This window comes from Aquarana catesbeiana, linkage group LG04 (assembly GCF_042186555.1).
Source record: "Aquarana catesbeiana isolate 2022-GZ linkage group LG04, ASM4218655v1, whole genome shotgun sequence".
NCBI classification, from domain to species: Eukaryota; Metazoa; Chordata; class Amphibia; order Anura; family Ranidae; genus Aquarana; species Aquarana catesbeiana.
This window is the reverse complement of record NC_133327.1, coordinates 678,882,369-678,909,599: the sequence shown is the minus strand read 5'-3', so window position 1 is coordinate 678,909,599 and position 27,231 is coordinate 678,882,369.

Genomic DNA, 27,231 nt, shown 5'->3' with positions numbered 1-27,231 from the left:
CTGGTGCCCAATGACTCAAATTAATTTGCACCCACTATACCTCACAACCCACCAAATACAGAAGGATGTGAGCTATCTCTGGCCCTGGAGGTTCTCATTAGACCAAGGGAGGCCAGGGACCTTGCTACATTTGGCGCCCAACGTGGGGCTAAAGCGTTATCCTTGCAGCAGTCACCCTTAGCAACCGGCCTTGGCTTCATCGGGATTTCCTCTGGCTCCATAGGTAGGTGGCAAGTAACATCTATACTTCTATTAGACTGCCTTGTTGTGTGCACTGTACTATCAATGTGGGGAAGAACCAACAAGTCTCATTGCTCATGGGAGAGGATCAGCCTGGTCTTTTGACACTTCCCGCCAGTGCTGTGAGGGTTAACATAGACTCCAAAATGGACTCCATTACAGTTCTGGTGTGCCGCAGTATGAAGGAGGTGGGCGCCACAGTTCCCAGAGAACATCTGCACCAATCCGTTGGCAGGGGGAGGAGTCTCCGCTCTGCAGAGGAGGATAAGGAAGTGCTGTAATGTGTATCTGATTGTGGGTTGGAGAGAAACATGGCACAGTTAATGAGTGAGATGGTGGATTGGAAAAAGTACGCTCCGGGTGTTTGTTTCGGTCCGAGCTATGCGAAACCTGTCCTGACTGACACCGGAGTGCTGTATACACTGAAGGGTAAGCTTGCCCTTTATACGGCTGGAGGCCATGAGGCTTTGGGACTGATCTGTGAGAGAGATGTTCCGGCCTGGCCACGTAGTTGAGACCTTGGATCATCTGTGGACAATGTGGAGAGCACCTGTTTGAGGTTATCTCCCCAGCTCAACTTCTGCGGATACTACAAGTTGATTGGGACAAGAATGTCACTATCCTGGCTGGGAGTGATATTCAGAGCCCACCTACCATTACCAGAGTCTTGCAGGAAGCTGCTACCTCTGCATCAACGACCACCCCAAGACCCAGCGCACCAGTTGCTCCTCGAGGCCGTGGTCGGGCCCAACTGCTTGCACGAATGTCCGAACCAGAGAAAAGAGTACCGGACCCGGGTAAGCCAGTGAAGAGTGCAAGCAGTGTGCCTGTGGAGTAGGTGATGCCGGTGGCCATTAAAGGGGATAATGTAGTTGTGCCAGTTAAAGCAAGCACCAATCGCAACTATATCGCGGCCAAAGAGTGTTCTACCATTACAGATTCAGACATTCCATCTGACGGTCTATCTGAACTCTTTTTGGAAACTTTGTCTTGCACCGGGAAGTGGAGTGACAGCGATGAGGAACAGATGAGTGATGTGCAAGAAGGTGAAGTTCCCTCTGTTGCTGCCGCCTGTGTAAAAATTAAGCTGTCTGCCAATGCAGCTCCACTGATAAGTATCACTAGATCCTTTGTGGAGGATCGTTGGGCTCAATGTGTTGCCAAAGTTCGCCCTATCATGCCCATACCTGTAATCAAGCCTGATCATAAGCCGGATGTGATTGTTAGGTGCTCGGTTCAGCATTCTCCAGACTCCTGGGTTTTACCCGGATATGGAGATCCCAAGACCCTGCCTCGACTGTCAAAGGTACAGTGGATAATAATAAAGAAAGTGGCAGAAGAGTACGGGTACCTATACCCCTACATACCCGCTCATTTGGAAGAGGAAATCTCAGAGAGGGAAACTCAGTGGGTGGATGAAACTGTGTGCAGTTGCCTCCAGATTCCTCTCAACACAGACTTTCTGAGATTGTCACCCAAGATGGCTGGAAAATACCTGTCAGTATTAAACACCTGGGGCTACGGCCGGAAAATTCATTTGGACAGCGTAATCATCTGCAGACCAGACAAAAAGGACATCAAATGCTTTGTCACTACGGTGAATGCAAAGGGAGAGTCTGTAATTCTGAATGAATGAATGCATAACTTGTATAGTGCTACATATGCGGACTAAATCGCCTCAGGCGCTTTTACCGCCAGTGTCCATCTGGGTCTTCAGAAGAGATGGGTCTTGAGCTTCTTCCTGAAGGCCAGGTGGTTTTCTTCCGAGCGGATGTCCATGGGTAGAGCGTTCCATAGCCGTGGTCCTTGGACTGCAAACCTTTGTTCGCCTTTTAATTTATAATGGGTCTTGGGCATGTGGAAGAGGTTCTGGTTAGTTGATCGGAGAGGGCAACCTGGGGTGTAGTGCTTTATTTTGTTGCAGAGGTATTGCGGGGCTTTTCTTTGTGTACATTTGTGAGTGAGGCAGAGGGTCTTAAATGTAACCCGGTCCTTCACGGCTAGCCAATGGAGGGTCCTCAGGTACAGGGAGATTGATTCCCAGGGTTTTTTTCCAGTTACCAGTCTGGCTGCTGTGTTCTGGATGATTTGTAGATGTGAAATTTGGTATTTGGTAAGTCCTAGGTAGAGGGAATTTGCATAGTCGAGTCGGGAATTGATGATTGTTCCAACTACTGCTGCTCAGTCTACGCAATAGGCGAAGAAGGTAGTGGGATCCACTTATCCACATGTCTACTGACTGCTTAGCCATGTTAGCCTTTAAATTTAGCCATGTTGGCTAAAGTTAAAGTTGTTGGGGTGATCCACCCTGAAGGACGACCTGTGACCTTCAGCAGGTTGTTGTGTCTCGAGTGATGAAGAAAACCTTCTTTGTCCCCGGCTGTCACGTGGACAAACTGAGGATATCGTTGCAAGGGGACCTATGTCCCAAAGTGCGGTCCCTTGCACTGTGGCCTGGCTGCTGGTTGTCTGAAATGCAGCTGTGCCTTCTTGTCCCTGGAGTTGTCCCTGAAGAAGAAGGGAAACTGCTGGGAAGTATTGTCCACCCCGAGTGAAATTGATGGACTCTACACACGTCATGGACACTGGGTGTGTAGTTAGTTAGAATAGGCTGTGATAAAAGGGCAAATTCTTACCATTCATGTGAATAATAGACTAACCAATGCATCAGAACTGTTTCTAGTGTTGGTTACCAGGTGGAGTGAGTGGTGCTGACCTGGGTGAACTTTATTCACATTATGAGCATTTGATAGAATGTGCTAAGTGAAAGTTTTTTTCAGATTAACGGAAAGGGGGTGGCATCCTCCGTTGAGGATGGGGCATGCTTTCACTATGTAAATAATGCAGATATTTTATAGGGTGTATTTAACTGCCATGCTGTCTTCGGCTAAGAACAATTGAAAACCATTCAATCACGTATGTATATATTGCACCACGTTACAATAGGATAGGATGTATTTGCATTGCTGTTGATCTTTCTCTTTCAGGTGTTGATGTATTGGTACGTCTTCCTTGGCTAAGGAGAGACAGGGGATCCAGCCTGACAACGCTAACTTTTTCATACTTATTATCACTGTATATATTAGATAGATAGAAAGTAAGGTTATTGCTTATGCTTACTTTTAAAATTGTACATAAATATTTTTAATATTTCAGTGTCATGTGTGATCTACCATGCCATGTGTCTTAACTATGTTATTCTTTGTGGTACGCCACATATATTACCATTATATTGTTATTCTTTCCTTGTTTCCCCACCCATCCCAGTTTTTCCAGGACATTTGCTCTGAGGCTTGAGAGCTCAACTTATTTTTCTGCAAACTCCAAGACGTAGTTTTGTAGGCAGGGGGAGGATGTAGCACCCCGGTGTTTAGGCAGGGTTGCTCCTAAATTTACCTGCCAGGTATAGCTACCTTTGCTAATTGTTAGGGATCAATTGATTTCACTCTAATGCCCCGTACACACGGTCGGATTTTCCGATGGACATTGTCCGATCGGAGCGTGTTGTCGGAAATTCCGACCGTGTGTGGGCGCCATCGGACATTTTCCATCGGATTTTCCGACACACAAAGTTGGACAGCAGGAGATAAAATTTTCCGACAACAAAATCCGTTGTCGGAAATTCCGATCGTGTGTACACAAATCCGACGGATAAAGTGCCACGCATGCTTAGAATAAATAAAGAGATGAAAGCTATTGGCCACTGCCCCGTTTATAGTCCCGACGTACGTGTTTTACGTCACCGCGTTTAGAACGATCGGATTTTCCGACAACTTTGTGTGACCGTGTGTATGCAAGACAAGTTTGAGCCAACATCTGTCGGAAAAAATAATAGGATTTTGTTGTCGGAATGTCCGAACAAAGTCCGACCGTGTGTACGCCCTATAAGTCTGTAATTGTTGCACTTCTCTCTTTTGCCGCTAGGTGGCCTGGTATCTGGTGGCATTAGGTATAAGAAGGGCACTGCAAGGTCAGATTATGAGTATATGGGGTATCTCAGCAAATGGGCAGGGGTTTTCTTAAATCCCTTGGCCTGCTGGGAGAACCTATATATTTGGGTGAAGTCAGGTGATTGTTGTTCTGTGCCACCTGGAAGGCTGTCTGGGTGGACGTGTGTTGTATTTCCCGGGCTGCTAGGCCGGAGTTTGGGCCTATCTCAGGCACATCTGGCTGCTAGGCTGTCTGAGGGCCTATTCAGAAGTAAGAGAGCAGCACAGGGTTGGGATTGCGGCTTGCAGTCCAACCAGAAGTGATGATTCTGCCGGCCGGAGATCTGTGATCTGAGGTAGAGGAGAAGGTGGGGCGTCTCGCTGGATGCCTTTCCCTGCATGGCTGTCCTCTGTTGAAGTCTCGGAGTCTGCCAATTAATCTTGCAAATACCTAAGGGTGTCCTGGCCCTAACCCCCTTTCCCAAAGTTCTGTTAAGAGAAATAAAATCTCTTTTGCATTCAAGACGTGTCTGGCGCCCAATGACTCTAACTACTTTGCACCCACTGTGCCTCACAACCCACCATATACAGTAGGATGTCAGCTATCTCTGGTCCTGGAGGTTTTCATTAGACCGAAGGAGGCCGGGGACCTTGGTATATATTGAGCAACTTGGACCTAACTTGATGTGTACTGGTCTCAGGCATTGACTGTAATGTGAAACCAAGAACAAACAAGACCCAGTACAGGAGGTCTGACTGTACTGCCTTATCAGAGGCCCTGTCTGACAATACCTCTGTCTGCTTTTCTCTCCAGAAGGTCAGTGCCATCTTTGTTCAGGCATCATCCAGGGTCACCATCTACTTCCTGGACTGGGATGCCAACTCAGAGATTCAACAATCATGTAACCCCTGATGCTAGTGCAATTCTTGACTGTGTTCATAAATCTCTGATGCAGATCAGACCCTGCTGCAGCCTCTCACCTTGTGACTTGCTACAAAGTTACAATGTACAGTCTGATCACTGGGGAAGAGGAGACTGAGGAAATGCTTCCTCCTGCCTGCAGCAGACTGATGACATCATCTCAGCCTAAGCAACATCACTGAATGGAACATGAGGGCAGCGTCTTCCTCTATAAAGTTACAATGTAGCAGTCTGATTATTGGGAAAGGGAAGACTGGGGAAATGTTTCCTCCTGCCTGCAGCAGACTGATGACATCATCTCTGCCTAAGTAAAGTCACTGAATGGAACATGAGGGTGGCTTCTTCCTCTGTAAAGTTACATTGTAGCAGTCTGATTACTGGGGAAGGGAAGACTGGGGAAGTGCTTCCTGCAGTAAACTGATGACATCATCTCAGCCTAGGCAACATCACTGAATGGAACATGAAGGCTAATTTTTCCTCTATAAAGTTACAATGTAGCTGTCTGATTACTGGAAAAGGGAAGACTGGGGAAATGTTTCCTGCAGCAGACTGATGACATCATCTCTGCCTAAGCAAAGTCACTGAATGGAACCTGAGGATGGCTGTAGTCTGGTCACTGGAGGAGGGGAGACTGGAGAAATGCTTCTTCCTGCCTGCAGCAGACTAATGACATTATCTCAACCTGGGCAAAGTGACTGACAGGAGTACAAGGATGGCTTCATAATGATAAAAGGTGGAGCTTTTCTGACAAATGATACTATTTCTGTACATCGTGACATGTCAGAAAGGTATTCATGGAGACTTGTAAAGTCCACTTTTAGTATATAATATAATATATAAAGTCCCTTCAGAGTGGATATACTTTTTAAAATGAACCACTCAGGTAGATGGGATCGATCGACACCTTCCTTATGCTGATTTCACAGCGACATCCTGCGTCCAGCTGGCGTACGGCGGGCAGAATGAGGCTCCTTTCCAGTGATCACATGAACCCGTCTCTCTTGGGCATTTGGCATTGAGAAAAAAAGGGTCATTCTAGTGAGAATCGTCCTTTGTCCCGGCCCCTCTTCCTGCTGCATTCATGTGCCTCTGGCAGCCCGGAGACAAGGGCCTGTGTTACCCTGCCAGACACACAATGCAAATCTTGTTGGTGCGTACGCGGATACAGACACGTAGCATCAATCTGAAACTTGAGTCCCGAGAGCCAGATTGCAGGAGAGCGCCGTGAAACGAGGGAGACTTAACCCGTTCATCGCTCGCCCATCTACACAATGCATCCAGGAGACCAAAAACGCTTTGCTTTTCATAATCAACTGACATAATATTACACAACGCGGCATCGCCTTTCTTATCTAATTCCCTAGAATACCTCGAAGGTGTCAGGACCTGAAAATTGTTATGTTATCTTCTGAGCAGGTGTTTGGTCTCAGATTATGAATACAAAATGAGAGAAGTCCGAACAAGTTAAAGGGGATATGAAATGATAACATTTAGATCCACGCCACCATCCCTGAAAGCCTGGTCAATGTGGTAAATCATGCCAATGACCTCTAATGCTAACTGAATCATTGGCAGTGTTCCATCTTCTCCTTTAGTTCATACTCCAATAGTTGTCAAAAGTTTGTAGAATTCACCTCCGTAATGCCTCTAAAATTCGCCCCTTTTTAACAAATGAAACCACCAAGCTCCTCATTCACTCCCTTGTTATCTCTCGCCTGGACTATTGCAACTCCCTTCTCATTGGCCTGCCTCTCCATAGGCTATCCCCTCTTCAGTCTATCATGAATGCTGCTGCCAGACTTATCCACCTTACCAATCGCTTAGTGTCTGCCAACCCTCTCCTCCAATCCTTACACTGGCTCCCAATCACCCAGCGAATTAAATTAAAAATACTAACCAACAACATACAAAGCCATTCACAACTCTGACCCGAGCTACATCACCAATCTTGTCTCCAAATATCACCCAAATCGTCCTCTCCGCTCTTCTCAAGACCTCCTACTCTCAAGCTCTCTCGTCTCCTCCGCTCATGCTCGTCTCCAGGATTTCTCCAGAGCCTCTCCCATCCTCTGGAACTTGCTATCTCCACTGGTCCGGGTATCCCCTACTCTTGCTACCTTCAGGCGATCCCTGAAAACTCATCTCTTCAGGAAAGCCTATCACGTCTCCAACTAATCTCCTACCACTTCCATCAGCTCATTCCCCACAGCTACAACCTTTTGTACCACCTGCCCCACCCTATTAGATTGTAAGCTCTTCTGAGCAGGGCCCTCTTAATCCTCTTGTATTTTATTGTATTGTAACTGTATTGTCTCTTTTTTATATTGTAAAGCGCTGTGTAAACTGTTGGCGCTATATAAATCCTGTATAATAATAATACTCCAGTCAGTACGTGAGTCCAGTAATAGACCGTAATGGGCAGCCTGGGCCCTACTTGCAGATGTGGTGGGCCCAGCCATAGAAGGTAAGGACAGCCTGGGTCTAACTTGGAAAATGTGCCAGGGCCAGCCTTAGAGGGTAACGGGCAGCCTGGGCTTAACTTGCAAATTCGGTGGGCACTGCAATAGAGAGTAAGGACAGCTTGGGTCTAACTTGAAAAATGTGCCAGGGCCAGCCTTAGAGGGTATTGGGCATCCTAGACCTAGCTTAGCATATGTGCTGAGCCCCGCCATTGAGTGTAATGGGAAGCCTGGACATATCTTGGCATATGTGTTGTTCCCAGCCATACAGAGTAAATGGCAGCCTGGGTCTAATAAGGGGTATGTGTTGAGTCTAACCCCCAAAGAGTAATGACCAGCCTAGACCTCAGCAAATGTGCTATTTACAGCCATTGAGCTTAATAGGCCTAACTTCAGAATGTGGTGGGCCCAGCTGTAGAGGGTAATGGGCACCCTGGACCTAGCTTGGCAGATGTGTGTGGCCCAGCCATTGAGCGCACAAGGCAGCCTGAACCTAACTTGGCATATCTGCTGTTCCTAGTTATACAGAGTAATGGGTAGCCAGGATTTGACAAGGCATGTTCTGGGCCCAGCCCCACAGAGTAATGACCAGCCTAGTAGGGTTGTCACCTCAGCCCTTTCAAACTAAACACATAATAATTACACGGGTTCTGTGGCTGATTAAAGTTGTAAATAAATTCACTTGGTGCCTTATCTGCATTAAATTAGTCTCAGAACTTTTGTAATTCACATGTGTTTGGGTTTAAAGGGATGAGGTGGCAACCCTACAGCCTAGGCCTCAGCATATGTGCTGTTCCCAGCCATTGAACATAATGGGCAGCCAGGACCTATGCTGGACCTAACTTTGCAAATGTGTTTGACACAGCGATTTGTGTAATGGGCAGTCTGAACCTAACTTGGTGTATGTGCTGGGCCCAGCAACAGACTATAATATGCAGCCTGGACTCACCTTGGCATATGTAACATGTGCCAAGTGTAATGAGCAGCCAGGACCTAAATGCACATATGTGTTGAGCCCAGCAAAAAATTGTAATGGGCAGGTATATGTTGAGGTATGTGTTCCAACACATATGTTAAGTTAGGTCAAGCCTGCCCGTTGCACTCAATGACTGGGTATGGAACATACTCCAAGTTGATTTCAATCTGCCCATTAAATTTAATAGCTTGGTCAAGCATATTTGCCAAGTTATGTCCAGGTTGATCTATAATGCTTTATAACTGGGCCCAACACATACATCAGATTAAGTCCAATCTGCCCATTACATGTAATGGCTGAGAACAACACATTTGCTGAGGTCTAGGTTGGTCATTGTTCTGTAATACTGGGCCCAACACATGCACCTTGTTAGGTCCAGTGTGCCCATTATGGTCCACGTCTGGGTTCAGCATATATGCTAAGTTAGGCCCAGGCTGCCCATTACAGTCAATAGTTGGGCCCAAAGCATGGCCAAGTTAGGTCCAGGCTGCTTATTGTTCTCAATGGCTGGGCCTGGCACATGCACTAAATTGGATCCAGAATGCCTATTACAATGTGTTGCATGCCCCAGCAGATGTGCCAATTTGGGTTCAGGCTGTTTATTACACTTGCCATTTGTCACACACGCCAAGGTGAGTCCATGCTGCCCATTATGGTCTGTTGCTTGGCTCAGCACATACACCAAGTTAAGTCTAGGTTGCACATTATATCTAATGGCTGGGTCAAAAGACATTGGTAAAGTTAGGTCCAGGTTGGCCCATAATACTCTAAAACTGAAAAATGCAAAATGTAGCGCTAACAAATATACACAAATGATGAACACCGTGTGTATAATGAAAAGAATAATTTGTGCAAAAGTCCATCTGCAAACAAAACAATAAACCAAAAAAAGTATATGGTATAAACCTCAGACTCCAGATTCCGGTGGTCTTTTTTCACCACGTACTCCACGCAGTCTAGACAGATTAGGGATATTTTCAGAAAACACTGGAAGGTGCTCAGAAGCGATAGACTTCTTGGCCCTGTCCTCCCTGAGCAGGCTGGCGTCATTTTTAGGGGTGCACGATCAATACAGGAGCAAATCGCTCCTAATGTGATCGACCCCCCTAGAAAAGTCTAGTTCTTTCAGCAGTGCAAGGGTTACTACCCGTGCCGAAAATGTAACGTGTGTCTTCACAACATTGCAGGGAGACACAAAACAGACACATTTTTGTCCACTGTCACTCTACGTACTTATTCCATGAGACATTTTGCCACTTGTGCTACTCAATTTGTCGTATATTTGCTGACCTGCCCCTGCAAAAAGCAATATGTAGGCCGTACCATCAGGACATTCTCCACACGAGTGAACAAACATATTGAAGGCATTAAGAGTGGCAAAAGTAAACATACTGTACCCCGTCACTATCTGCAGCATCACAACAAAGATCCTACTGGTACACTTTTTCAAGTAATTGATAAGTTTATTCCCCATTGGGGGGGAGAGTCCCGCCTCCGCGGTGTCTCCCGTTTAGAGACGTATTGGATATATGAGCTCAGGTCCTACTTTCCATTTGGATTGAACGTGGAGTGGGACCTCAACTCCTTTATCAATCGATCCTAGGGTCCCAGTGTTCCATTATCATACACATTTGTATTTGAACACATTTTTATATTCTTCCTCCTTTTTTATTTATTTATTTATTTTTATTATATTGATAATATTTTCATTTAATTGATAATATATTTATATCTATTCCCTCCATGGTTTTCACATTCTCAGTTCATTTGATTTTACTTTGTCAGTTTTATTTTTCATTTTTATTTCATGTCACACAAGAGACATCTTTTGTGATTGCAGTATACAATGTTTGTGACCACCTCCGGAGTTTCAGATTCCTCCTGGCTAGATAATTAAGCATCCCCCCTCACAAGGTTTGCTTCTTTTCCCCGTTGTTCCCTGGAGACACGGAGGTTACCCATTTGCCCCTGTGTGATTTCGGTCCGATCGGACCGATCATCTTTTTTTCGGCGGTTCCGATCTCCACAGGTTTTATAGATTCATAGTTCTCTTGTTTTGTGTTATATTTTGATTTTCTTTTAGCCCCAGTCATGTGATGTCGTGTGACCTTAGAGCTTGTCACGTGACCCCAGGGCCCGCTCTCGCGGGCTTTGTGTAGTGGGTTCTTCCCTATGCGGTCACATGTCGTGCTCTTCGCTTGTCACGTGGCTCGCGACCCGTGTTTTTTGCAGGCTTTTTGATATGACGCTCCTTACCTAGTTTGTCAGGTGATCGTTCGGTCACGTTGGTGCGTATTCTTTTGGTTGGGTAACACCAACATGTGTCCCGAGCTCCTGATCTCTTATTGGACTCCATAGTGAGGCTTGGTTTTTGGTTGTCATGTGACCATCCTCTGTCCAATCTACTGTTTCCCTGTAGCCATTTTCTCTGATTGGTCTTGTATTGTAATTTTGATACAAATTATTTATATATATTGGCAGTGTGGAAGAGGTGATTTATGCCCCTGTTGAAGGCCCATTGGTCAAAACGCGTAGGGCCGTTATCACTCTCTACATTGCCTTCTATTTTTAACCTTTCGTGATCACTTTTAGCTGTATGGTGGTTTTTAGCAATAAACAACCTCTTTGATCTGCACTATGTGGAAGCACATTATTTTTTCTCCACATATCATCTGGATGTGAGTAGATGTTTGTCCTCTGAATCTACCATCAAGATCCAGCCCTGACGGTCTTGAGATCGGGCAGACCCGGAAGCTGTCCTTGGTCCCCTGGATCCTTCTCCGGAGGCTTCAACCACCTGGCTATCTACACGCTTGCCCTATGTGGCACACTGCCTGTACGACTCTATGTCGCTGACATTAGAGTCCATCTTTTCTGGTAAGAGCGCCCACATCTCATTCAGTGTTTGATGATCCTCTTATTTGATGTTTCTTCCACGGCTAGAGTTGTGTTCCCGTTTCACCGCTTCTGCACCTACACCAATTTATTGGACTTTCTGTTCTTACCTTTGGACACTATTCATTTGATCACTTTTTTTATTTGAGGTTTATACCTTATACTTTTTTTGGTTTACTGTTTTGTTTGCAGATGGACTTTTGCACAAATTATTCTTTTCATTATACACACGGTGTTCATCATTTGTGTATATTTGTTAGCGCTACATTTTGCATTTTTCTGTATTTACATGTTTGTCACATTTGTATGTAGCGGCTTTTCGCTTTTTCCTTTTTTATTTTGGGGTTTAGCGCAGTAATTATTTTCCATTCTACTCTAAAACTGAACCCAACACATCTCAAATTTCATCCAGGCTGGCCATTAGACATGTGCAATTCGTTTCGGTCTGAATACAAATTCGGTCAAATTTTTGGTTATTCTGAGATTCGGATGTATCTGAATCTCTGAATGAAATAGTAACGAATAATAAGGAATTTCGTTGAAATCCATTAAAATTCATTTAGTTTATTCGTTTTCTAACAAATTCAAACTTTTCAGAACAATTAGAATTCGGATCGGTCGAAAAATGATCGACCGATTTGAATTCTGTGTGAAGAAATAGCAGCGGGCCGGGAAGCCGGCCGCCCGCATCCTTAACAACCATGAGTCACAATCTGTCAGCTGGCTTCCCCACTGACAGATGAATGTCAGTGGGCAGCCTGGCAGGTCAAAAAAAGTAGGGGGGGGCGACTGAGCGCCCCCCCCCCGAACCATAACAGAACACATGCCCTCAACATGGGGGGTGGGTGCTTTGGGGCAGGGGAGGCTCTGCGCCCCCCACCCCTTGGGGACAAGGGCCTCTTCCCGACAACCCTGGGCTGTGTTTGTCGGGGTCTGCGGGTGGAGGGGGCTTATCGGAATCTGGAAGCCCCCCATGTGAATGGGTATCGCATACCTGTACCCATTCACCAAAAAAGTGTCAAAAAGTAAGAAAGACAGGAAGCAGTGTCGAGGGACACTATTTTTTTTTCTTCTTTTAAGATTACAATAAGCCCCCCTACCCACAGACCCCGAAAACCACAGCCCAGGGTTGAAGAGGCCCTTGTTCCCATCAACATGGGGACAAGGTGCTTTGGGGTGGGGGGTATCCACCAGTTTTCATGTTCACATGGTCTAGACTTCATTGACATGTAAGTACTTAGTGGGATGAGTTCATTTCTCCCCTCCTTTACTTATATAGTCTCCCTTGTGTTTGGGTGGACCATATCGTTTATTTATGCTTTTTTACAGATATTGGTGCACTCGCCCCTGATGATGTGGTAGGAAACCACGAAACGTGCGTGGGGGACAATTTTGATGCCCCATTTTCTCTTTTTAGATGGTTTTATTTCATCCACTCCCAAGCTACCCCACCATGCTGCTTTCAAGCGATTCTTTACTATGGACAATTGTCCGATACCTCAATATGTCATCTCCAAGTTGCTATGATTGTTTTTATCAAAATATAGTCAATAATATGTGATTGTTAAGCTTATTTACTATTTATGTACTCATATTGCCATGTCATGTTTTTTAATGAATAAAACATGTCTTTTTACATTAACTCATCTTTTAGCCATGCCAGATCTACCTCATTTAAAGTCCCAAAACCTCTTTTACTCACCAACCCACTGCCCCAAAGCACCAATCCCCCCATGTTGAGGGCATGTGGCCTGGTATGGTTTAGGAGGGGGGGGCTCGGTCTCCCCCCCTTTCCTGACCTGCCAGGCTGTATGCTTGGATAAGGGTCTATTATGGATTTTGGTGGGGACCCCACACCGTTTTGTTATTTTAATTTTGGCATGGGGTTCCCCTTAAAATCAATACCAGACCCAAAGGGTCTGGTATGGATTGGGGGGGAACCTACGCCATTTTTAAAACATTTTTCTACTGCCGCCATTTTTTATCTTTATATTCATCTGTCAGTGGGGAAGCCCTCTGACAGATGATGAGTCATGGTTGCTAAGGATGCGGGCGGCCCTCTTCCTGGCCCGCTGCTTAACAACCAGCTATTTCTTCACACAAAATGGATCGGTTGATAGTTTTTCAACCAATCCGAATTCTAATCGCTCTGAAAGGTTGGAATTCATTAGAAAATTAATAAATGAAACAAATTTTTATGAAAATTAAACTAAATTTAACAAAACCAAAACAAAACTAATTCCGAAACCAAACTAAATGTATTCCATAACGAAACGAAATTAGCCACATAGCGAATCTTTTGAAAACGAAACTAAACAAATCTTTCTGTTCTGCACATGTCTACTTGCCCAATACATTCATTGGCTGGGAACAGCACATTTGCTGAGGCCTAGGCTGTGGGGCCCAGCCATTGAGTGTGATGGACAACCTGAACCTAACAAGGCGCATGTGCCAGGCCCATGGGCAGCCTGAACCTAACTTGATGCATGTGTTAGGCCAGTCCATTGAGTATGATGGGCATCCTGGACCTAACTTTGTGTATCTGCTGAGCCCAGCCATTGAGTGTAAGGTGCACTCTAGACCTAACTTGGCCTATGTGCTGGGTCAACAATAGAGTGTAACGTGCAGCCTGGATCTAACTTGGCATGTGTGCTGTGCCCAGCCATAGGAAGTAATGACAGGCCTAGACCTAACTTGGTGTACTGTATGTGCTGGGCCCAGCTATAGACAATAATAGACAGCCTGGACATAACTTGGTAAATGTGGCAGGTGGAGCCATGGAGTTTAATAGGCAGCCTGGACTGAACCTGGTGTATATGTTGGGCCAACCCAAAGACCATATTGCGCACCCTGGACCTAAATTGACATGCAGCTTATGAACTGTGTTCATATTATTTTGCATGTAATGAAGGACAGGACAGGACTGGGAACTGGAACTTTTTTGTGTTTTGGGGGGGAGGGGAAATTTATGGTTTACTTAATTTACTGTTTGTATTTTCCTTTTTTTTTTTTTTTTTTGTGTATTTGATCATTGTATGCACATTGTCACTTTGCATTTTTTATTTTACTTTTTTTCAATTTTTTTTTATTTTACTCTTTTTTCTATTTTTTTTTTTTATTTTACTTTTTTTCCCCATTATTACTGTGGGGAAAAAAACAATAAATGAATGATGCAAACGATGGGATTTTTTTTTTTTGAGACAGGTCCAGAATAGATGAAAGGATCTTTCATAACCCCTCGGGAGACAATTAAAGTCCTAAAAACCACCAAAGACCACCATCCCATAGTTCCAACTTTCTCATTGACCCCTTAATGACTGAACTTAAGGCAAAGTCGTGTGGTATCAGTGACACTGAGTTGGTGGGATTAATGGTCCCAGTGCTACTAGCTGGTTAAACTGGTGCACACGGGCTCTGGAGCTTCATGTAAACACTGGCGCTTTCACTTGTGGCCGGTGATATGTTTAGACACGCGTACACACCTAATTAAACACCCAGCAAAAATTAGCAGCTACTTCTGTGAACGGATCCCTTCAATGCGAAGAAATGTGACACTACTAAACTTCACCCGCAAAGCAAACACTTGTAGCTGGAAATAGCCACAGGATGTATTTTATAGAATTACTGGGTGCTCACCCCTTCCACAAAACGCAGGACTGTTGGAAAGTACTTGGCAGAAGTATTGTGCGGTAAGGTCCAGAATTGGTGACCACCTCTCTAACCTTCATCAATTGTCTTCCAATAAATCAATCCATATTCTGTGCCCCCTCCTTCTCCCTGGTCATTATATCAGGTCTGAAAGACAGTCTATGCAGATCCAAACAAGATGAGCGCAATTGGAGGTCAAATTAGACTGAGTCCATGGGTAGGGAGGTCAATTTCCCGGGAGTCACTTCGGCCACGGGTCAAAACAAAAGTGTAAGTCAGGAGGTGGAATGGTCATGTTTCCTACTAGCCACAGTGCCTAGGGTATACAAAGGGGGAAGAAATGATGAGAACCAGTAAAATTAACATTATTTACAAGAACACCTTCATGGGCACAAAGACATACTACAAAAAAATTGTGAGTACAACCTAATTTATACAGTATTGGGAAGGAGTTCTCCTTTAAGCACAGTATTTGTACCAATCTGCTACAATAAAGGAAATAATCAGACTTAGGGCCTGTGTTGATGGGCTTTTGTTTTGCTTTAAACTGGGTTTTTGCATTGCCATAGAAGTCTATGAGAGTACCCAACTTGCTTACTTGAAGAGGTCAAAGGGGGGTGTCAATTGCACCTGTCAACTAATTATGGTCTTAGAAGCATCTTAAACTGAGTCCACCAACACAAGCCCAAGCCCACCAACACAGGCCCTTAAAATGGACTTGTCGCAAACCTGGGAAAACTGAGAATGTGAAGAAATATTCATAATCAGAGGTTATTAAAAGCATAAAGCATGTAGGCAGGTGCTATCTATTTTTCTCCACTAAAGGTGGCGCTCGAGGTTCGGCTATGATTTCCTGGATCATTGGAGAAGTTATCTGATTGGATTCTGCTGCCCCATGTGACTCTGGCAGCCATCTTGGGTCAGGCAGAGCTAATTTAAGGCCCTGGTTCCCAGGCTTGGCACAAGTTCTGCATGTGGGTAGAGAGGGGACAGGTCACCTGTCTGATAGGGACAGTAATAGTAGAAGGAGAGGTTCCTGATGAGTAGAGAAAGAGCAGGGACATGATATCTGTATTGGAAGCCTCCCTGTTTGGGTGCAGACTGGCCAGGATGCATTCTATCCTTCAAGACAGATGCTGTTGGAGCATCTGAGACCTGCCACCACCCTGTTCTCTACAACAGCCTGTGATCTGTGTTGTTTCAACTTTAACAAAAATACAGTTCAGTTATTGCATCTGGTCTCCGAGTGTTTACTGCTGCCACACCACGCTGCACCCCCCCCCCCCCCCCCCCTACAAGCAAAATAGACAGTAGATTTGGAGATACAGGCAAATTGTATGATAATCTCAACTTTTACTGTAAGTGTTCAGCCAGACCATGCCCCTTATTTCTCCAGAACCTCCCTCTTGCTGAAGGAGACGGCAAAATGAAGGGACAGGACTAAACACAACTCTTACAGAAGAAGACTCTGGATAAACAAGGGATTTGGTAGTAAATATGATGTACAAAGAGCTACAATATATAGTCAACAGTAAGAAGACCCTCCTCCAGGTGTTTCCAGTGAAGAGTACTGTCTGTTAATCCTACATCATAGAAAGATATTATAGACAAATTGTGCTCTTTCAACCTTGTGGTAACAGTTTGGTGAAGACCCTTTAGGTTCCAGCATTACTGTGCCCCTGTGTACAAAGCCATCTCCATAAAGACATGGATGACTAGTTTGGTGTAGCGGAACCTGCACAAAGCCCTGACCTCAACCCAGCTGAACACTTTTGGGATGAAACAGAATGCAATTATAAGCCGAATCTTCTCATCCAACATCAGCACCAGATCTCATAAATGGGCACAAATTCCCACAAATACTACACAATCTTGTGGAAAGCCTTCCCAGAAGAGGCCAGCTCCATAAGAATGCCCATGGTTTTTGAATGGGATTTCGAACAATCTCATACAGGTGTAATTGTCATTTGTTCATGCTGCATAATCTTGTGAAAAACCTTCCCAGAAGATGCTATGGTCACAAAAAGAGGACAACTCCATAATAAAGACCAGGGCCTTAGTATAGGATGTTAAACAAGCTCATATAAGGTAGGTATAACTTCTAAGTGCAACTACATACTTAAAGCACACAGATATATTCAAGAAATTTGAATGGAGAAGAAAAGGTGACTGTTTACCAACTGGAATTTTCACACACTGCAATCTCTAGATTATACAGAGAACAGCAATAAAAAGACATCCAGCATATGTTGTTCATGTTGGGAAAATAACTTGTTGATGGAACGGTCGGTGGAGAAAGGCTGGATTGATTTTGGATGTCAACAGTAGTGTTATGCAAAAGGCCAACTCTGAAAATCAGTGTTGGGCGTTCCGAGAGGTCTTTTGCATAGCACTCTTATACACTATATTAATAAAAGTATTGGGATGCCTGCCTTTACACGCACATGAACTCTAATGGCATCCCAGTCTTAGTCCATAGGGTTCAATATTGAGTTGGCCCACCCTTTGGAGCTATAACAGCTTCAACTCTTACTATGGGGCTTCTATTGTCAGCTGCCTCCTCTGCACCCACCTCAACAGAGAAGCTACCGCTGACAGCTCAGCATGGGACCTGACCGGATCGGTTTCAGAAAAGGTATGTATGGCGATCTCTTCTTAACAGGGCTAAATAGGTTAGTCTTAAATTGTGGGTACAAGTATATTTAAAGATTTTAGTATTAGGGTCAACTTCTACTTGAACCCATGAATTAAAGAATTCCAGATCTTCTGAAGACAAAATCCCAGCTGCTGGGAAGTATTTTGTAAGTGTAGCGGTACCCTCTTGAGAGCTGCTGAGTGTTGTGGTCCGTCTGTCACCCTGCCCAGCCAGGCACACAGTTCTCATTCACCCTCAGGCAGTAAACCAGTCCTTGAACCTTGTTTTGTATTTTTATTGAGGGGAATAAACTTGGATAGGGATTGGGATACTCATGAGATGCCCAAACTGATTTCAGAAAAATATATATGGGACCGACTATATATACCTCTGGTATATACAACTCAAATCTTCAACTCCAGCACATCACTTGTTTGCAGACTATATCTCCTCAACACCTCCAGCACATAACTTGCTTGCCTTTCCCGGACCAGCTAGCACTGATTTGTAGGCCTGGCACTGGCTCAGCCAGGCCTAGGGTGAATGCCCTTTGCAGGCAGGGACCACGGGCCCCATTTAGTGTAGCAAAAAATGGTAGGTAGTCCCAGCGCTAGCTGTCCATGTGGCTACTGCTCCCAGTACCACCTCTGCAGGCCCTGCCAGCCCTCCTGGCTGAAGCTTCCTCTCTCCACTGTCCGTGCCACCACAGTCCACTCCACTGGCTCTGCACCTATCCCAGACTGCAATCTCCCAGTCCTCTCAGGCGTGCCTTCCCAGTCCTTCCTGACTGTGTGTCACTCACCAGCCCTCTTGGCTGCGACCTGTTGTTCCTCTCCTGGAGAATTTGCCTGGCAGTGCTCTCCCGCTGTCTTCTCTTGCTCCCGTGCCACCTGTCCAGGACACCTCCATGTGTTGTGAGAAGGGTCCTGTCTGCACCCAAGCCCCAAGCCCAAGGTCACCCCCCCCAGACTGGGGAGCTCCCTCAAAGGCCCCGACAGCTTAACACTCCATCTCTAGCTTCCAACCGAACAATTCCTCCCCAACTGAGCTGACCCTGGGTATTTAGGGAGGCCCCCCCCCCCGCCAATCCAGGTTTAGGATTGGTCAGGGCTCCCCAGAACACCCCAGACAGCTCCACCTCCCCTCTCCTCCTTCCCTTCCGGAAAACACTAAAACATTCTGGAAAGAAGTGGGAGGTTTCGATGATGCTGCCTGTTAGTCACCCAGCTCTGCTCTGAGTCAATCCCAACCCAGATCAAAACACACCCAGGCTGCCAGCCAGGCCTGGAAACTTAAATAAACTCTCACAAAAACATGGACTATCCTTCTAGCACACTAGAGGTTGCTACATAAGCTTCTGGAACTCATCACGAAAAAAAAATTAGGTGAAGATTAGATTTCGCTACAATAAGTATTCCAGCTGCAAACACACACAGTGTGTATAGTAATCAAAATATGTGTATGAATTAGTGCTAAGCTATGAACATGAATCAAATAATAGAGGGGGCCCTGATGACGTCAATGAGACAAAACATGCAGGGCGGTGTTACACAGACAGAGGAGAGAGACTGTGAGATTCTGTGTATTCTGTTATCCTTTCATTTGGTGCATTGTGTTGAACTGAAACTTGAGGGGAGGTGACAGAGGGGTACTTTCTGATGAACCTGTGGACATGTTTATCCATGTGAGTGCATTAGTGTACTATGAGAGTGTTTTCTTCCTTTTGAGTGGAGCTTTACTGGTGTAATGCTGACTATCATATCCATTGAGGCATCCACCTGCAGCCATTGATCCAACATCTTGAGGTCAGCTATTATTAGGGGCCGTCAGTGAGGTGAGGTTACACCCTTGGGGTCTCCTGGTAATGGTATTACACAGATGATTTTGATATCACTTCTATAAGATCTTTTGGACTTTTAGGTTGTTTTTGTGAATTTTTTTTTTGTGAAATTTGGAATCATTTTAGGTTTATTCATATTTCATCTGGATTCATGTGCACGGTTGTGGTATTTTACTGCCATACATATTAGGATGAATTTTTTTTATGTATGCATATTTGATTCATGTTCATAGCGCAACGCTAATTCATACACGTGTGGCACCCTTTACCTAGGTAGGTGCTACAGTTAGGGCTTCTATAGTGCAGGTAAGTTTAGGCAGGCCTAGCAAGAAGCTAGGCCTGTTTGTTTTGATCTGCGTGGGCTGGGAGTGGCTCAGTGTAGGCTGGTGACTCACAGGGAGCATAATCTTTTGGTTACCTCCTTCTGGCTTCTAGAGGATTCTAGAAGAGAGGAGGGGAAGAAAGGTGGAGCTGTCTGGGGGTGTTCTGGCGAGCCCTGACCAATCCCCAACCTGGTTTGGCAGGAGGCAGGCCTCCTTAGATACCCAGGGTCAGCCCAGCTGGGGAGGAGAGTTGGGGTGAAACAACTGGGAGATGGAGTACTAGCTGTTGAGGCCTTGGTGGAAGCTCCCCAGTCTGGGTGGGTCGACCTTTGGGCCTGGAGCTTGGGAGTGGAAGGGACCCTCGTACAAACCACAGGGGTGTTCTGACCAGGAGCAGGAGAGGACAGTGGAAGGTACTGCCAGGCAAAGTCTCCATTAGGGATCCACCAGGTGTCGGTGAGTGGCACACAGCCTGGAACGCTGGGGAGGCACACCGGAGCGGATTGGGAGAGAGAAAGAAACAATCTGAGATGGGATGTAGAGCCAGCGAGGACTGTGGGGTCATGGGCAGTGGAGTTTGGGCAACTGCGGCTGGGAGGGCTGGCAGGGCTTAAAGAGGACTGGCTGGGAGCAAGGACCAGAACTGGGAACAGTGAGAAACACGCTTTTGACCTCACTTTCCCCCCGACTTCTACAGAGTCACTTATAGTTAGAACCCTGGGAGATCTGCATAGGACCCCCATGAGAGACTTTCTCACTTCCCCAGACAATTATACAACTAGGCCACAACTGTCACCTCACTCCCCAATGGACCTGTCAGCCCTGATGTCTGACTTCTCTACTATGCTCTCAAAAGGCTTAGCTCAAACAGCAGCCCAGATTACCTCATCCATACATGCTGACTTGCAACAGTTGGGAGCAAGGATTGAGGTAATTGAAAAGAAATCAGACCAGGCAGCAAGCAGGATTAACCAGAACACCACCAGGATCCAGGACCTCCAGGATCAGTTGGAGATGGCCCTATACAAAATAGATGACCTTGAGAATAGGTCAAGAAGGTATAAGCCCCATTTTTACACAGTAAAAGAAGGAGTTATGAAAGCCTCCAGGGCCACAGAAAGGATCTTACTGCAGGGTCATCCAGTCCAGATCTTTGCTAATCTGTCACCTTATACAGTCCAGAAACGGCGTGCCCTGAAACCTCTGCTCCAGGCTCTTATGCAAAAAGATATCACGTACAGATGGGCCTTACCCCTGCCCAAGAATTTCTCTTATCAGAATAAACCCTATGGCTTCTCTACATTTGGGGAAGGGGAACACCTGCTGACTCGCTTGGGGATCATCACACAGGAGATCCCACAATCTGTTGCCACCAGAGGCCCCTATCCACGAAACGCCCCTTACCACCCAGTCCACTGCTCCCAGCCTGGCAAAAACAACAGCCAAAAAGGTTGAAAGAATCTGGCCCACCAAGATGAGAGTGCGACTGGGACTCGCACTCACATTCACGACCGGGACACCCCAGGTCCACAACACACCCCTCTCTAAGGGAATTTTAACTTGACTTTGTGGCTTTTCCTTCCATAGCTCTATCTTCCCTGTGGATGAGATGGACAGGTCTATGTTGCCTACCTCCCTGTCACAGTCACTACCGTGCCCCGCAGACGGCCAGGCATGGTCAGGCCCCAAGTGGCTCAAGGAGGTTTTGAACTCATGACTACCTGTTTAGTGCTCCTGTTGCTTTGCCTCTGAGCCCGTCCTCAGTTCATTTTCTCTTGTTTGCCAAGTGTTCCTGTGCTCCTGTCTTCTGTTGCAGTGTTCCAGTGTTGACTGACCCCGGCTTCAGACCCTGGATTTGTTTATCGTTATCCTGACTTCTGGTATCCCTGACTGCGGCTTTACCTCGACCATCCCTCCTGTCAAGCCCCCGTGCACAGATTCACAGCCCAGGTAGCTTATCTCTCTGTTACCGTGGGCTGTGTGTATTTGAAAGGGTGAGCGTACATCTAGTGCCATGGACTCCAACCTAGGTAAGTCCTTACACTCCCCACCACACCTCTCCTCCCTTTATGGACTGGTTAAACGTAATTATCCCCTCCAAAGTCCCTATATTCTTTTAAAGGTTCATTGGATATTAATCACTCCTGGATACCCTGTCCACTGGAGGCTCGGGTCCAGCCAGAGACTGGGACATTGGGAGGGAGTTGGAGGGAGGGGGGAACAGAACTAATAACTCCATTTCACGGGGGTAGGGTACAACAACCCCTTTTAGTGCTATAGAGATCTGCAGGAAAGCAATAACGGACCCTTGAAGGAACTGCCTAATTGGACTACGGGGAGGTGAGTGCCCACAGGGAGGGCTCCCGCGTTTTGCAGACCACCCACTGTGATCACGGATTCCTGGAGAATAGGCTACCCCTATATCTCCCATGTTATGTTTTTTGACAGGGCTCTGTCTTACCATAGACCTAAGTTACATATTAAGGCTGGTTGGCCGTAACGGTCACAATGCACCACCCATAGTCACTGCAAGGATGAGGTTCTCCTTACAGGGACTACTGGTCACATCCAGGAAGAGGGAAATATTTACTCCCCTGGATGCAAGGGGAGTGGGGACAGGCTTGAACCCCACTCAACTCTTTGGTTCATCAACAATTTTCAGTTATGTAATGACCATTTTCTTTATGTCTCTTTCCTTCTCTTTTCCTTCTCACTCTACTCTTTTTCCTAAGCATCTGGTTACAGACCATTACAAGCGGGCGAGGGAGCCTGACCATTACGGAGGTGGGGGCCCGGATTGCAGGGGAACACTGGCATCTGTCATACCTTCTGGACAACCTCCCGGCTTGGGTAAGATACCTACCAGTTTAGCGCTCTCCCACCTATCTGATGCATGACTGACCCGCCACTACACAACCCGACCCTGTCCATTATTTCTCACAACGTTCAAGGGCTGAACTCCGCGGTTAAACAGAGAAAGATATTTCAACTATACCACTCCATGAAGGCGGATATTGTCCTCGTCCAGGAGATGCACTTCCCCGCTTCATACACTCCTACCTTCCTACAACAACGATTCCCACAATTCTACCTGGCTAACGCCGAGAATAAAACAAGAGGGGTAGCCATCTGCTGCTCGCGCAACCTTAACTTTACACTGACAAAGTTAATTAGAGACCCGGAGGGGAGGTTCCACCTGCCATAAACAGCCAGGGAACGTTTTTCAACACTATGATGTCCAAACTAGAACTACACTTGAGGGGAGCCATCATCCTGGGGGGAGACACAAATTTGCTTTTGATTTAGCCCTGGACAAATCCAGGGGGAGTTCGACTACTGCCAAACGCTCACCAAAACAGAGCTTGAAAGTTGCACAACTATTAAATAACCTTCATCTAGTTGACATATGGAGGGAACTGAACCCCCATGCCAAAGATTTCACCCATTTCTCTGCCCCACACCAGACCTATGGCAGGATAGACCACATTTTTGTCTCAGCCTCTTCAATCCCCCTAATCTTCACCTCAAAGATCAGAGATACCCCACTTTAGACTACTCCATGATGTCTCTATCCATGCAATAGGCAGGAGATTCTGAGAAATCCTTTAAATGGCGTCTCAATGATTCCATCCTGCACAATCCTGTTCACTGCACCATCCTTGAGAAATCGCTGCAGGATTATTTTCTAGAAAATTATGCTGACAATATCTCACCGTTCACACTCTGAGCAGCACATAAATCAGTAATGAGGGGCATACTACTTCAGGTGTCCTCATGATTAAAGAGGGAACGCAAAGCTGAAATTGTGAGATTGAATAGAGAATACCTAGAGTTGAGTAAGGCACATAAACACAACCCCACGCCTACCTCTTTACACGCCCTGGAGGCAAGTAAATTCAAATCAGTTTGGCCCTCACCACAGACGCTGAGAAATTTCTCCGCTGGTCGGGGGCAAAATTTTACTACCAATCAAATAAAATAGGATCCAAACTGGCAGCGAAATTAAGCCCCAAGACACGAACCCTAGTACTCCCTAAAATTAAGACCGCCATGGGGGATCTGACCAAAAACATGAACCGCATCATGGAATCTTTCCAGGCATACTACTCCAAACTATACTTGGACAATAAAACCCCAGCCACTAACAAACAGGACTCCTTTCTTCGTGACCTAACACTCCCTAAGTTATCGGACGAGCATAGGTACCTTATGGACAGCCGGTTCTCCATGGAAAAAGTTCTGGGGGTAATAAAATCCCTGAAACTTGGCTCAGCACCAGGCCCGGATGGATTCTCCAGCGGCTATTATATAAAATTTGGGACCACTCTGGCCCTGTACCTCACACGCTTTTTTAACTCTCTGAAGGAGGGTACCCTGATTGATATAGACTTGAACAAGGCTTTTATTTCGGTTATCCCTAAACTAGGGAAAGATGGGAGTGATGTCGGAAATTATTGCCCCATCTCTCTCATCAACAACGACATTAAGATTATGACCAAAGTCCTGGCTAACAGAATGTCTGAATTTAAAGCGAAGTATATCCATAAAGATCAGGCAGGCTTTATACCGGGGAGACAGGGCCTGGACAAGGTCAGAAGGGCCATAAATGTGATATCACTACTGAACTCCAATTGGGATGGAGGGACCCCACAAGAAAGTTTTCTGGCATCTATTGACCTACAGAAGGCCTTTGACACGGTGTCCTGGCCTTATCTCTTTGATATACTTTTTGGGTATCATACACTTTCTATATTACTCCCTGAGCACACAAATACGCCTCATGGGATACTACTTGGACAGGTTCAATATACATGAAGGCACTAGACAGGGCTGCCCTCTGTCAACACTCATATTCACGATCGCCATCGAATCACTAGCTATAGCCATTAGATCCAACCCGAACATTAAAGGAGTTCTATGCGGCCCCCAGGAACATTAGTGTGCGCTGTTTGCAGATGACATGCTCCTCTTCATCACATCCCCCCTAATTTCTACTCCCAATTTATTACGAACGCTCAAGGACTTCGGTTCCCTCTCGAGTCTCACAGTTAATCTATCCAAATCGATGTCTCTTAATATTTCTGTCCCGGACCACCGGGTGGATCAACTTAAAAGACATTTCCCCTTTCCTTGGGCTAAGGACTCTATACCATACCTAGGTATCACACTCCCTGGCAGGGTGGACAGACTCTTTACTGCAAACTACCCCCAGATGTTCAAAAAATTAGAGGGGGATCGCGGGGCCTTGTCTAAGTGTGGTCTATCCTCGCTGGGTAGGGTCAATGCGGTCAAGATGACCCTGATGCTGTGTATATTATATCTCTTCCGCTAACTCCCCATCCCCATACCAAAAACTATGCTGAACAAATTGCAATCACGCATCATACGCTTTATCTGGGGGAAGCAAGGAAACCGATTCTCGAAGGAGGTCCTTTTTCGGCTCAAAGCGCAGGGGGGACTGGGACTCACAAATTTATGGTGGTACTACCAGGCGGCTCAACTAACTCAAATTTCTTCAGTATATTCTAAGGGGCCCAAGCCGGACTGGCTGTCTATGGAGGGACAGGCAGTCCCGCTCCACACGATTGATTACTTGATGTGGTGTCCCTGGAAACAGAGACCCCCCATACTGGCCCCAACCCTCTCACATTCGCTGGAGCTTTTCGACACACTCCATAAGCAGAAATTGCTGGTTTCCTCCATTAGACCATTAGCCCATATTTTCCACAATCAGGAATTTATACCAAGGTTGAACATAACAGCTTTCAAGTGGTGGTTGAATAAAGGCATGTTCAGAATAGGACACTTCTTCACAGCGTCGGGCCAACTCACGCTGACTGACTGTTCCAACAAACTTGAAATGCCGAATGCTGAGAAATTTGAATTTAGTCAAATTAGGACCTTTTTAAACACCCTATGGACAGCCAAACCCATCCTCCCAAAACCAACAGCTTCCGAACTGTGGTGTGGTACCCTCATGGATCAGAGGGGTGGTATTTTGCTTATACATGCCTTATTGGCGAGTAAACATAGCTTGCCTCCCTACGCCCAAGCTTGGGAATCGGACCTGGACCTGTCATGGGATCCGGAAAATAGCACTGCTACTTCCGGAAAACTTACAAGGGTGTTCTCAATACAAGCCTAATAGAGGCAAACGTTCAAATTTTCACTAGATGGTATTATGTTCCCTTCAGACTTGCTAGAATATACCCAGACGCCTCCCCCCTCTGCTTTCGGGATAGTAAGCAGGTGGGTACTATGCACCATATATGGTGGACCTGCCCGCGTACCAGAGGCTTCTGGAATAGGTTCTTCCATCTGGTACAGAAAGTCACAGGAATTGGAATCCCACAAAACCACACTATTGCATTACTGAACCACAGAATAGACAGTGCCCCCAAACACACCAATAATTTAATTTTCTTTATGCTCCTAGGAGCAAAATTTACCGTAGCAAGGGCGTGGAAACGAAGGTCTCTTTAATGGCCGCAAAGCGCAAAATTTCTTAGATTTTGACCCAAGAACAAATCACTGCGAAACTGTTAGACAGGGTGCCCAGGTTTGAAGCAACTTGGGAGCCCTGGGCACGTTACATCAAGGTTCCCCTGTATCCGGGTCATTTGACTCCCCTTGAAGACTGACCCGGATTCCTGGCTCCCTCCCCTGCTCTTCTCTCGTCATACCACAGATGTGCTTCCTCTTTCTTTTTTCTTCCTTTTCTATTTCTCTCTTTCCTTACCATCTATCATGGCTTCAAGGTAGCCCCGCAGGGCCTATCCTGTGGAGCACAGCTTACCTACCCCCTGAACGGCTGAGTTTATTTAAGTGAAGATCACTTACGGTGTTCCTCCCTTTTTTTGTTAGTTGCCTTTGCGTTCAATAGGATCAAAGTCATCTATTACTGACTACAACATTTGGAACACTGTCACAAGGCAGTTCCCACATTTACCTGACATATGGAAATGGTTGGGAGAGGAGGGGGTGGAGGGCGGGACTGGAAATCTGGGATAGGCTGGGGGGGGGGGGCACGTGCAGGCCACAGCATGATCCCTTTGGGGTGGCTGGTATGTGTCCCCCTTGAGCCAACCGGAACAAAAACCAATATTGATCCTCCGCCTGCCCACGCTCAACCTCATAGCACTGCGACACACAGAGAGTCTACTGTTGCTCTAAAACTCAGACTAGTGGTTCATATTAAAGGGGTTGTAAAGTTATTTTTTTTTTTTTTTTTTAAATAACAAACATGTTATACTTACCTTCACTGTGCAGCTCGTTTTGCACAGAGTGGCCCCGAACCTGCTCTTCTGGGGTCCCTCGGCGGCTGTTTCAGCTCCTCCCCGCAATAACTAACCACCTTAATGCGA